The 12,003-nt window shown below is 31.0% G+C and overlaps 1 long non-coding RNA gene across 1 annotated transcript; it reads right to left on the reverse strand.

Annotated features, from left to right (window-relative positions):
- Nucleotides 1-7,900: 7,900 nt before the first annotated feature.
- LOC111908335 (uncharacterized) lies at nt 7,901-11,452 on the reverse strand. Its single transcript, XR_002855843.3, has 2 exons — nt 8,493-11,452; nt 7,901-8,133 (listed from the first exon to the last, which is right to left on the reverse strand). It is a non-coding gene; the product is annotated as an uncharacterized LOC111908335 (long non-coding RNA).
- Between the last annotated feature and the right edge of the window lie 551 nt (nt 11,453-12,003).

Consider the following 12,003-nt stretch of genomic DNA (forward strand, 5'->3'; position numbering starts at 1 on the left):
TTGGATAAGAAGATATGCAGGAACAAAAATTAGGAACATATTTAATTTCTCTAAAAAAAATATTCAAGAAAAGACCACCAAGTCCAAAAAAAAAAAAACGTACACCTAACAAATTTGTTTTTCCGAATAGAATCTACATGGAGATCCAAGTCTTATGTGAGGTTTATTGCTTCCACATTCCTATGTAAACGGAAGCCCTCTTGCTATAGAGTTGTGGTATTCATTTGATACACAACGATATATTAAACCTACCATTTTTCCCATGTAACCCGTTACATAATTCAATAGTCTCACTAAGACTCCTCGTTAGTATTAAGAAAGATGGTTCATATTTCAAATCATTAGGAAATCTGCTAATGAGGAGAATGGTATAGGTGTTCAAAAATACATGAATCTGAATAATCTAAAATTCCAGAAATCCAAATTTTTGGATATTTGAAATTTGAATATCCTATTTTTCGGATTCAGATTTCGATAGTCATTTGGTAAATTTTTGGATATTTCAGATATCAAATATTTGAAGAATATTGTTTTACTTAATTTTTAATATTTAAAATTGTAAATATATATTGAATTTTTAATGTTTTTATTACTCATACTAAACAATTAACTCCATAATTACACTAAAATACAAACCATTGATTTTTTTTCTTAGAATGTAAGATCCACTACACTTAGTTCACGAAGATATTACGTATACTCTTTTTTATTTTTAATGTGTAAATATTAAGATCTTTTTTATATGATAAAAGGTTATATGTTGGTTAGTTAACTTGATTGTTTAATTGATTAAAACTTAGGGAAAGAGAAAATTTTCAGATTATCCGAAAATTCAAATACCAATTCAGATATCAAGATCTACTGTCCAAAATTTTTGTAAATCTAAAATTTCAAATATCGGTTTTGAACATCCCTAGGTATAGGTGGATGTTCTATCTTTCGATGTGCATATGCCATATTCGAGTGATGATTTTACTACGTCAAAAGGTCATGATCAACATGCTTCCCATACCGTTGACTCATCTACAATGTCTCTAAACCTTATGTGCTCAACCATCCGCTTATGTAGTCGGACCACCTGCTCCTACATACTCTTGCAGTCAGAGCACCTATTCCAACTCCCTTAGTAGTCGATATATCGAATGACGACAAAAGCTCTTCCACACCATCCTCTTAAATATTGTAATTTATTTTTACTTAATATTACCATTGTAAGTTTGGATATTGTTTTAACTTTTAAGTTACCATATACCTCAAGAAATAACATCAAAGTATGTATTGGAAATCCATCGCTACCAAAAAGTGCAATTTGGTCACACAACCAATAAGGAAAATAATGGTAAGTATAATCATTATAAAAAAAATATTTGAGCTTATTTGATTTTAGTAACGTTGTATGAAACTTAGGGCAAACATGGAAGAAATATGAAATTACATTTTTCATATAAAATGAAAAAAGTAGCAACTTTGAAACTTAAGTAGTCTAACAAAAGGACAGTGTTATGGAAAAATGAAAAAAATGAAGGTTCGAATATAAAGAGGACATATAATATTAAACAATGTAAAAAGAATAAAGTTAAATGGTAAAAGAATGAGTAAGTTATGAGCTTATAAAACTTGAAGAAAATTCATTTTATGAAAAAATGAAGGTTGGAATATAAATATGACATATAAGACTAAACAATGTAAAAAGAATAAAGATAAATGGTAAAAGAATGATTATAGCTTGTAAATTTGAAGAAAATTCATTTTATAGCTTATTGAAGTGTCATAATTTCAAGATACTAACTGTATACCTTAATAAATAAATATCTAAATAAATATCTAGAAAGATTCATAATAAGGCATAAGAATGAAAGTTATAGACCTTATAATAATGAAAATAACATAAAATTGATTCAAGAATATAAGTGTGACATCCCTATTTTCATAGCCAAAAAGACCGTTTGATGCTTATTTAAAAAACAATGTTTGTTTATAAATGCGAAATATGTCCTATTAAAGTATTTTCGAAGAAAATGTTTTTCATTGATTATTATAAATTTTGGGATGTCATAACTAATATAAGAAATATAAGCATAAACGTAAATATTACAAGTCTTACAATTACTCATTGCACTAATGGCCTATACTCCTTTGAATCTCTCAGTGGATCAACCCTTCATACCGTTACATGTGATATAAAGAAACTGAGTGGGCCAAACTTGGTAGCCTGGTAAGCACATAGAGTTTCCAACCCACAATATTAATATTAATATTGTGGGTTGGAAACTCTATGTGCTTACTAGGCTACCAAGTCTGGCCCACTAATATTAATATTAATATTAATATTAATATGAATATGAATATCATTATCATTATCATGATGTCACAACTAGCATTTTGGGCTAGGAAGTTCTGTTCATGTGTAAATGACTCTTAGCGTATCTTGTAACCCTAAATTTGATATAATGCAAATACTTCATTCAAAAATAACAATTCAAAGTGAAACTTCCTAGTGAAAGCTCTAAACCTAATTCAATACGCCACATTCACTCAACTTTGGGCTTCAAACCCTAACTTTCCGGTTTAAACTCTTATTGGACCAGGATTCTCTTATTGGGCCTAATGGGCCAGTAACCCCTCAACTTGGTTCTTTTAGGCCAAGAATCCACATTTGGGCCCTAGTTGGACCCACATTCATTAAACAATAGTATTTTGGGCCAGAAGACTCTTCATGGGCCTTATCGGGCCGAAAACCACTCACTTGTTCTCAAGGGCTGAAAAAATCCTTATTGGGCTTAGGTATACTCGGTTGTTATTCAAATCCAAGCCCAATATCTAATTTCCTCTTTCCCGTCTCCTATTCTCGGTTTTGGAATAAAAAAAAGGATTAATAACTCACCAAATATGTTAATTCCGATTACATATTCCCGTTATTCTCACTTTTCGATCCTAAAATGATAATCTCAAAGGACCTATCCTAGAGGATCTCTATAACAACGAGTAAACAATACTACATTTGGGATTCCTTAGCAATACATTTCAGTAAGGCAACAATGAAGGGGATAGAGTACTCGAATGAGCACACAATCCGTACCCCTGAATAGTATGATTCATTAACACCTACAGATTACGAGTCTTCTAGTATTTCACTGGATTGTCTAGAAGAGTTTGTGGTTGTCATCAATACTTTAATAGATGACTGCTCTCAGTTGGGCATGGTTTCTCACCATTACGTTATCTCTGGTATGATCTCTCACCATTATATTATCTTTGTTCTCTCTCTATCCTTTTTACCTAATACAATATAAGTGTTATATATATATATATATATATATATATATATATATATATATATATATATATATATATATATATATGGATGTTATGTACCTAATATTAAGTATAGGACCATCTAAAGATACATAGTTTTAACAAAATGCAATCAATTCTCTCTGCCATCCTTCTTGTATCCTCTATAAGACTAGATGATAGGATTTGTACATATTATTATAGAGTTTTAAATATTTAATTTTGCACCACAAACCATGTACAAGAATACATTATCAATTACCTATAAGTCTTCATATTCAAATTTAATATAGAAAACTATAGTGAAAGATTGAAATTGTTCTTTAAAAACACAATAAACTTCTTCCCATAACATATCAAAAAGAACCATACAAGTATACATATGGTAGGTATCAAAGAAAGTTATGAAGTCTACTAAATGTCTAATATAAACAACACATTTGAAACATATAGATGTTGGGGATAAATTATGAAATCAGAAATAATATGAGCTCAAAAGCAATAGAAAGAAGCTAACAATGAAAAAAAATATGTTTTTTAATCAAAATAAAGTCAATTATGATGGTTCTATACTAATATTACATACATGACAACCACATATTCAACTTTCGTAATATATATATATATATATATATATATATATATATATATATATATATATATATATATATATACACATATATATATATATATATATATATATATATATTACGAATAATGTAATTATCTCATTTAGCACAAATATCATGAAGACAGATAATAAGCATATAAGGTATCTAAGCAAATTAAATACTTGATATCAATGTGTATATTGAAAGTAACTATACACTCACTTAATAAAAATGGATGAATTGGAATTTGAGCAGAACTTCGCCTTGGTACTTTATCTTTTCCTCTGATGTGACCTAGGTTCACATTACTAAGTCTTAGTCTTATATTATTGGCAACTAATGATAGTCTAGATTCCTCACTAATCCCGACCTCTACATCAAGATCTAAAGATCTATCAAGTAAGGAACAACCAGGTAGGATCATATCTGTGGTAGGGTCCGTTTGGTATACAGAGTATACTGTTTGGAAATTTCACTTTAAACACCTCACCAAATCTAGCCTAGACATCATCCCCATAAGTAGATCAATCAGTATAATGACTTGGAATCACTGATAAATCTTAGTTATATGTTCATAATAACAACTATGACTATAATTAAAAGTTACACTTGAATAAAATAGGTGTAGCTTAACTTACATAGCTTTTAGCGAAAACCGGGAAATTATGCGTGAATAACTCTGACTCGAGAGTTCTAATTGCCATCTTTCTAACACCGCAAGGCCTTGCTAAAGTGGTCAAGAACTGGAGAGTAAAGGGCTAGAGATACAACAGAATTCCAGAGAGCATCCAGACGAAAGGGGTGAGAAATGAGGCTGCAAAACACAATTTATATAGGGCTGAAAAGCAAAAGTGCGTCATGCACTCTGTCGGGATCGTTGTGCTAATTGTTGGGGCACTGACATGGCCTTGTATAAGTGGTGACGTGTGTCGGCAAGCTGCTGCAATGTCAGGCCACACCGCACCTGTTGTTCGTGTACGCGACGTCATGCAAAAATTCTTATTTTATTCAAAAATTCATATATTCTTCATACAAGCTTCATTTTCGACGCAATTTATATCCACACATAGCTATACACGAGATCTAAAACTTTTGTTTAGACTCTGTAGGCTAATTCTCATTTTATTTTTAAAGTTATATAAAAATCATAACTCTTGTTTAAATTGTTTTTTCTAACGATTGACCGATTTTAATTTCGCTTTTTGAGCTTTATATTGCCACTCTGAAACTTCGAAAAATCATAATTTCCTCTCACGAAGTTAGATTTGAACGTTCTTTATATTCATGCTCTCAGTTTTAAGACTACTATGATTTTCTTTTAGATCACTTAGGCTAATAATGTGACAACTCGATACTTTTCCAGTCAACAAAAGTTGATTCCGTTAAATAAATTTTCGAATTTCGAGTATTTCTGTTAAGTTCGTAAGGGTTAGAAAATAAATTTATATATATATATATATATATATATATATATATATATATATATATATATATAAAGTTTATATAAATTTTCGGAACCAAAAACAATCGAAAACCAAGATTTTTTTCCTCAAAAATCAGCCAAACTCGTTCAGCACATCGTTTTCGGCCGAAAACCGATCTCGGCCAAGAACCCATCTCCGACCGAAAACCCAACCGCTATAAAGGTCTTCATCCGAGAATTTGTTCATTTCTCACCCTTTCCACCCGAAAACAATTTCATTTTACTCCCAATGATCATCCAAGAACACCCTTATCTTCAAGAAGGAACCTTCAAATCTTCATATTTTTCCTTAAGAACACCAAGAACAGTCTTCATGTCTTCAAGGACTGAAAACACCAGTAGAACCGAAATACTGATTTCGGCCGAAAACCAGTTTCCGACTGAAAACGCCTCTGGACCGAGAACCTGATTCTCGGATTGAGCCTTGACCGAAAACCCTCCCTTCCACTTCAAACACTCTCGGTAACTATTCCTAACACAAAAACATGTGTTTTATACAAATGACTTCGAATGAATTTAATACTTTTGCAATCGGTACATACAAGAAATCGATACATTTTATAAAATATTCAATTACTTTATCCCTTTTTGTAACTTGCTGAGCATAAGGGAAGTTTTTCAACATACAACTATAATTGCAAAGTTTTCAGTATAATACATAACATGCATGCAAACTATAATAGATATAGTTTGGGATCCATTATATGATTTCACTAACTCAAGAGCTTTATACAAAAACGAACATAAAGAGCTTTATACAAAAACGAACATATAAACTATGATAGATTTAGTTTGTGGAACACAATACTACTTTTCCCGAGTATAAGGGACGCATTACTAAATAATTATTTAAGTATAATTATTTTACATTACAGAGTTCATTACTACAAGGTTATGCATACATTTACAAAGTGCAAAAGAACACTACAATACTACACGTAAACTAGTTAATACAGGGTTGTGAGGCACTACTTCAATTGTATCCTCCAGGGTACGAATCTAAATCCTATACAATATAATCAGAGTCTCCTGAAGGGAGAGCGTGAATTTGTGTCTAGATCTATACGGGACTGACAATCCCACACCTGAACTACTAGCTATAGTTAGGTAGGCATGCCTGAGGTGACATATATCATAACATCCGACGACTAAAGAACATCGTAGAGGTCACTATGTCATATCAAGCATGGTTATACGAAACTCACAATAGTATAAACTAACAAATTGTTTACGGGATTTCATTTCTTTAAATAGTTTTATTTTAAGTAATAAAACTACTATACATTACTGGTGATATCCAGGGCTGTCATACAAACCAATACTTTACATTACTAGTGGTAGCCAAGGTTTTCATACAAGAGACAATACAATCCAGTTGGTGGTTCGCAGCCATACATACAACAATATTTATATACAATTTCAGAATATAGTAACAAACATACATTTGGTCTTACAGTCTAAGACTACTTTTCACTGCTAAAGAAAATATTGGATTTTCTTGAGAAACATATAAACATTTTCACAGATTCAAAGACAAGATTTCATTACAAATAATAATTATGAACTCACCAAATTAAATGTTGATACATTTTCAAAAATACTTAAGAGTCGCGTCTTTTATACTTTTGTTATACTTTTGATATACAAGCTATGTATCGAACAAATGTAAATACCTTAAATATTCAATTGTTGTGATACTGTACATGACGTCCTCTATCTCCGAACGTTTCCGCCGTCTCCGTTTGAGGGTGTGAAAAATAAATATTTTATCAAAATTTCACTTTTTACGATGCGTAGATTAGTGCCGGTTTAATTGGGAAACTTCAAAGAAACACAACTTCTTCAGACGAAGACATATTTTAGTGTTCTTCACATGTACGGAATACTTGTCACATATACTATAAATTTGGTTAAGATTATTTATCCGAAATAATATTCTATCAAAAAGTCATTTTTAGCGTTCATTATATCTTAAGTGACCAACCCCAATCTACGGGTGTTACAAATATCTCCTTCTTTGGATGATCACATCCTGAAATCATCAACAAAACATGACTTGTATAATGACTCCACACATTACCTTTCCATCCAAGGGAATAATCGTAACTCTTATGACTTTTTTATTGAGTTTCTAACTCTTAGACTTGGTGATGGTGCTTAATCATGCACACGCTATTCCTTTTAAATTCGATCTCCATTTGAGGCTTCCGCTCCTTCTAGAATCGATTTAACCTAAGATAAGGTATTACTTCGACTATCGTAACAAACCGATGGGTCATGCTCTAATGATCTTTCATTGTATGATGCAACGGCTAGATTCAAGTCTCTTTGGGTCAGACTCTAGCACAAAAGATACATTCCTTTATATTCTAATATGATTAAATCACATTCTAGATACAGACCGCTAAATCATAACGACAATTGTTATACTTCTATTAATTGCTTCGATTATCTTTTAATAAATTTGGATTTTTTTTACAAGTTTTAATAAATCGAGCTCGATTGGTATATCTATCGGTTTATAGCAGTGTACTTTCATTTCTTCCGCATCATTTGCATTTATTGGACACGTTTTCCTTGATATTCAAAAAAATGTTTAGAGCATTATTGAACCTACATAGAGAAACATTGTACTCAGAAAATGATCATAAGAAAGACACGCTTTTTTAGACTGCTTTAACCCGGCCTTCGACAAACCAAGTTTTTAAGATCAATAGTCTTGTTGACAAATCAAACACATCTAACCTGCACAAAAAAAAAAATAGTTATTTAACTTGCATCGTTTTGTTATAGGTATTACCTGGTAGAAACTGTAAAAAAAAATAAAAAAGCATATATTTAATTAACCTATTTCACCTCAAAACAGGTGATACAATGTTATTTATGTATAATCTACACATCGATTAGCTCGTTTTACGTCAAAAATGATAACTCTGGACTATAAAATGAAACATGCTACTATATTATCGTTTTTAATCCTCCGTATAATTACCATAAGATAATATAAGTTGCCAAATCACATATGTTTAATTCAGAATAGTTAAGTTATAAAAAATAATAAAGAAGACATGGAGTTTCATGAAACAGTGTTTTGAAGAGTTTACCTTGTTTGTTCTTATTCATCATCTTTGCTCAACCATTTCCAGCCAGAATCATGCCTTCATAGAACCCTAGTCGGATTGTCTTTTGACTCGACTCCAACCAGTATTCTCGATCATATAAATAGCATAAGTGTTGATTAACTATTATCATAAGCTCAATTTGTCACTAATATATAACTGGAGTTTCAAAACCAATTTAAAATATGTATATTTGATTGCTTTAAAATCATAATTATAATCCATAAAAACTACCAAATACACATACCTTTTTCACCATGTTCAACAACATACCCACTGTAACCCTTAACAATTGATTAGGCAACTGCTCTTAACAATTGATCAGGCAACTGCTCTTTATCAAGCAAAAACTCGAAACCAAATACACATACCTTTTCTGCTGATGTTCTATAGAAGAGGCACTACACACTAGACCAAAGATATTTTATTGAGAAAAAAGGGCTTTGATTTCAACAAACGATTAAAAGTTTCAAATGAATTTCTACTCAAAACAGTTTTAATAAAAATTAGAACTATGTTAATAGAAGGATAGAAGACGAAAAATAGTTATTAACATGAAAACTGTGATCAGACTACCTTACCCGTGGATGAAAACTTCTGGATTGAGCTCTGTAAACAAAAAGAAGCAAGAAATAAGACAAAGAAGAGTGTGAAATGAACTCTATATGCAAAAATCCAAATGATTTCCCCAACAACAATTAAGGTTTTCCTTTTCACCCATATCAATCTAGATAAATCTTTGTCTGCTCGACAGAAACATAACTAACCTCTCACAGATAGCTATAAATTTTTGACCTATGGAGAAAGAAGGTCGATTGAGATGGGAGGTTTCAAAAACAGAATTTAAAAAAAAAAAATCAAAAAACATAAATCTACAAAATTGAAATCAACATCTAACAAATTGTTTGTATTTGTAATCAATTAAAAGTGGTAGATTCAATTTTGGATAGGCTTTGGTTGTTGATTTCTTAAGATGTAGATAGAAATAGATTTAGGTATATCCCTGCTTTTATGCCGAGAACTTTAAAAACGGCAGAAAAAGAAGGTGGGGGAGGCACAGGAAATGGGAGTATTAAAACTGATTTGCCGATTAATAGGAGTGGATGATGTCGAGTATTGATTGCATTGAATAGACAGTAAAAGCAAGCTAAACAGAGGTGTGGTAATGACACGTAGCAAGAAGATGGTGTAAAATGGTGACATGTGGCAATTTAGAAAGTCTTTTATTAAGGATAGAGAAGAGATTAAGAATAGAGATATTTAAGTAATCTTTTTCTATAACGGCATAAATTTTAATTACAAAACTAAAACCAGGAGGAAGTTAGCCGATTACAAATTGTATTACATAATAACATGAGACACAAGAACTGAATACATAACCTAACCAAATGCTCCAAATTTTGGGGACTTTATATGCAACAATGCAAATAGCATTGTAATCTTCTATTATAATTCACAATCTGCTCCAATATGGCAATGAACTTCGATGGCTTCTTCAAATGTAAAGAACATCCAATCCAGTATGCAATGAACTATGGATCTTCACCAAAATAGCAATAAACTATTTACAAATTATCAAAACTATCACCAAACCAGTAACTTTAATTATCCCACATGGCAATGAACTTGGAAGGTTTCATCAAAAATCAAAGATAGCAATCAAAATTAACATAAACAACGTTTTTTTTTTTGTAATTTTTGTTATTTATACAATTTTCAATTTTGTTCCTTTGTATGAAGTATACCTATTCAATTTGCATTTGCTCAATAAAAGACAATACCTTCTCTTTTATGAATTTAATCACTCATAAGTTATATAAAATTTACAATTTAATTACTACTCTCAAACACCCTAAAATCCAATTACCACACAGAGATGTCTTTTAATGACTTGTGAATGTAAACCTCTAAAACACAAGTGGCAACAAAAGTAGATACTATTACAGAAATACATCAAAAATATACCTAAAAAACTCTTATCGTTGGATTGGTTATCACAACATTTCAAAGGTTTTAAGCAATAAATTATGTTTTTCTAAGGAAAACTAAACAAATGGCAAATATGTACCAAATTAACTACTGAAAAATAAAACGACCAAAAAAATTAGGGTTAACAAAATCGATTGAAAGATTTAAAATTTAATTTAATAAAGAATGAGGCTCAGATCTGTATATACGTATCAGAACAAAGAGGATTAAACCGCCATGGCTGCATACATACATCACGGCTGAATCAAATACAGAAACCGCCGGAAAATGCCCCGCCAAGTTGCAGTAAATCTCAACTTTGCCTGATTAACTCAGACACTTAGAATACATCATCAACGCCCCCATTAAGCACTTTTATGAAAAACAAACAAAACATGAGTTGTCTTAAAAAGCAATCGCAAACACACGCTTTGTTTGTATAAAATAAAGACAAAATTACATAAATGGTCCTGTGATTATCGGGTTAGAAATCTCACAGCCAAACACCCCAACTGGGATGGGTTATGAGATTTTCCAATTCGATGGATATTGCACAGCTGTTTGATGGTTGAAGATGAAGAAGAAGAAGAAAAAGAAGCGATCTATCAACCCATCGATTCATCGACGTGTTTTTTTTTTTTTTTTTTTTTTGGTGACGATATATGCATAATGTTAATGCCAAAAGAGGGTGTTGATTTTGGGAGCAAAACGGAAAATCATTAGCGGCGGAGGGGGGCAACCACCCTTACGAAACATCCCTTCCCTCTACCGCCTCATTTATCGTCTGAGTAATTTTGTTTGCCCCAAACCCTAATTAGGAGATGAAGCTCTGTTTTTATACAGAGGGTTTATTCCTTATTTAACTGAATTTCCTGTTTTGACCTTTAGCGGTGTTGTGTGTAATATGAGTTCAAATGGAATAAGATCATATATTTTCTTAGTTTTATAATTTTATTTTCTTCTACTAAGTTATAAGTTAAAATTAGGGTTACAAAAATAATTAAATTTTTAATGTAAAAAATTATATTATTAATCAATTACTTCAAAAGTATATTGCTATAGTTGATATACTATTTTGGTTTCTAGAAAATAAAAGTCCGAAGAACTTATTAAAATGTCATATTTTGCAAGAAAACTCAAAATAGCAATGTATTTTGAAAGTACATTGCTATAATTGACATGAATTGTTCAAGATACTATTTTGTTGGAAAAAAACTTAAGAACTTATTAAACTGTCATATTTTGCAAAATTGATAGCTCGAACCTAGAAGTAAAATGGTTGATAAAACCTAAGAACTTTAATCATAAATATATAAAGATCATGATTTTCATGTAAATCATAATTGTGCTTCGGTTGTTCTACAATTAGGCTAAAAAATATGAGTGATTTATGTTTTGAAGCACCGCATTTAAGTCATTCAACTTTTTCTTAACACTGCTCTTAGAAATATAGAAAGCAAATGGTACAGACATTACGATAATAAATGATTTTAGATAAAAAAAAATGTCAACTATGTTATTGCTTTAA

This window comes from Lactuca sativa, chromosome 8, assembly GCF_002870075.4.
Source record: "Lactuca sativa cultivar Salinas chromosome 8, Lsat_Salinas_v11, whole genome shotgun sequence".
Taxonomy (NCBI): Eukaryota; Viridiplantae; Streptophyta; class Magnoliopsida; order Asterales; family Asteraceae; genus Lactuca; species Lactuca sativa.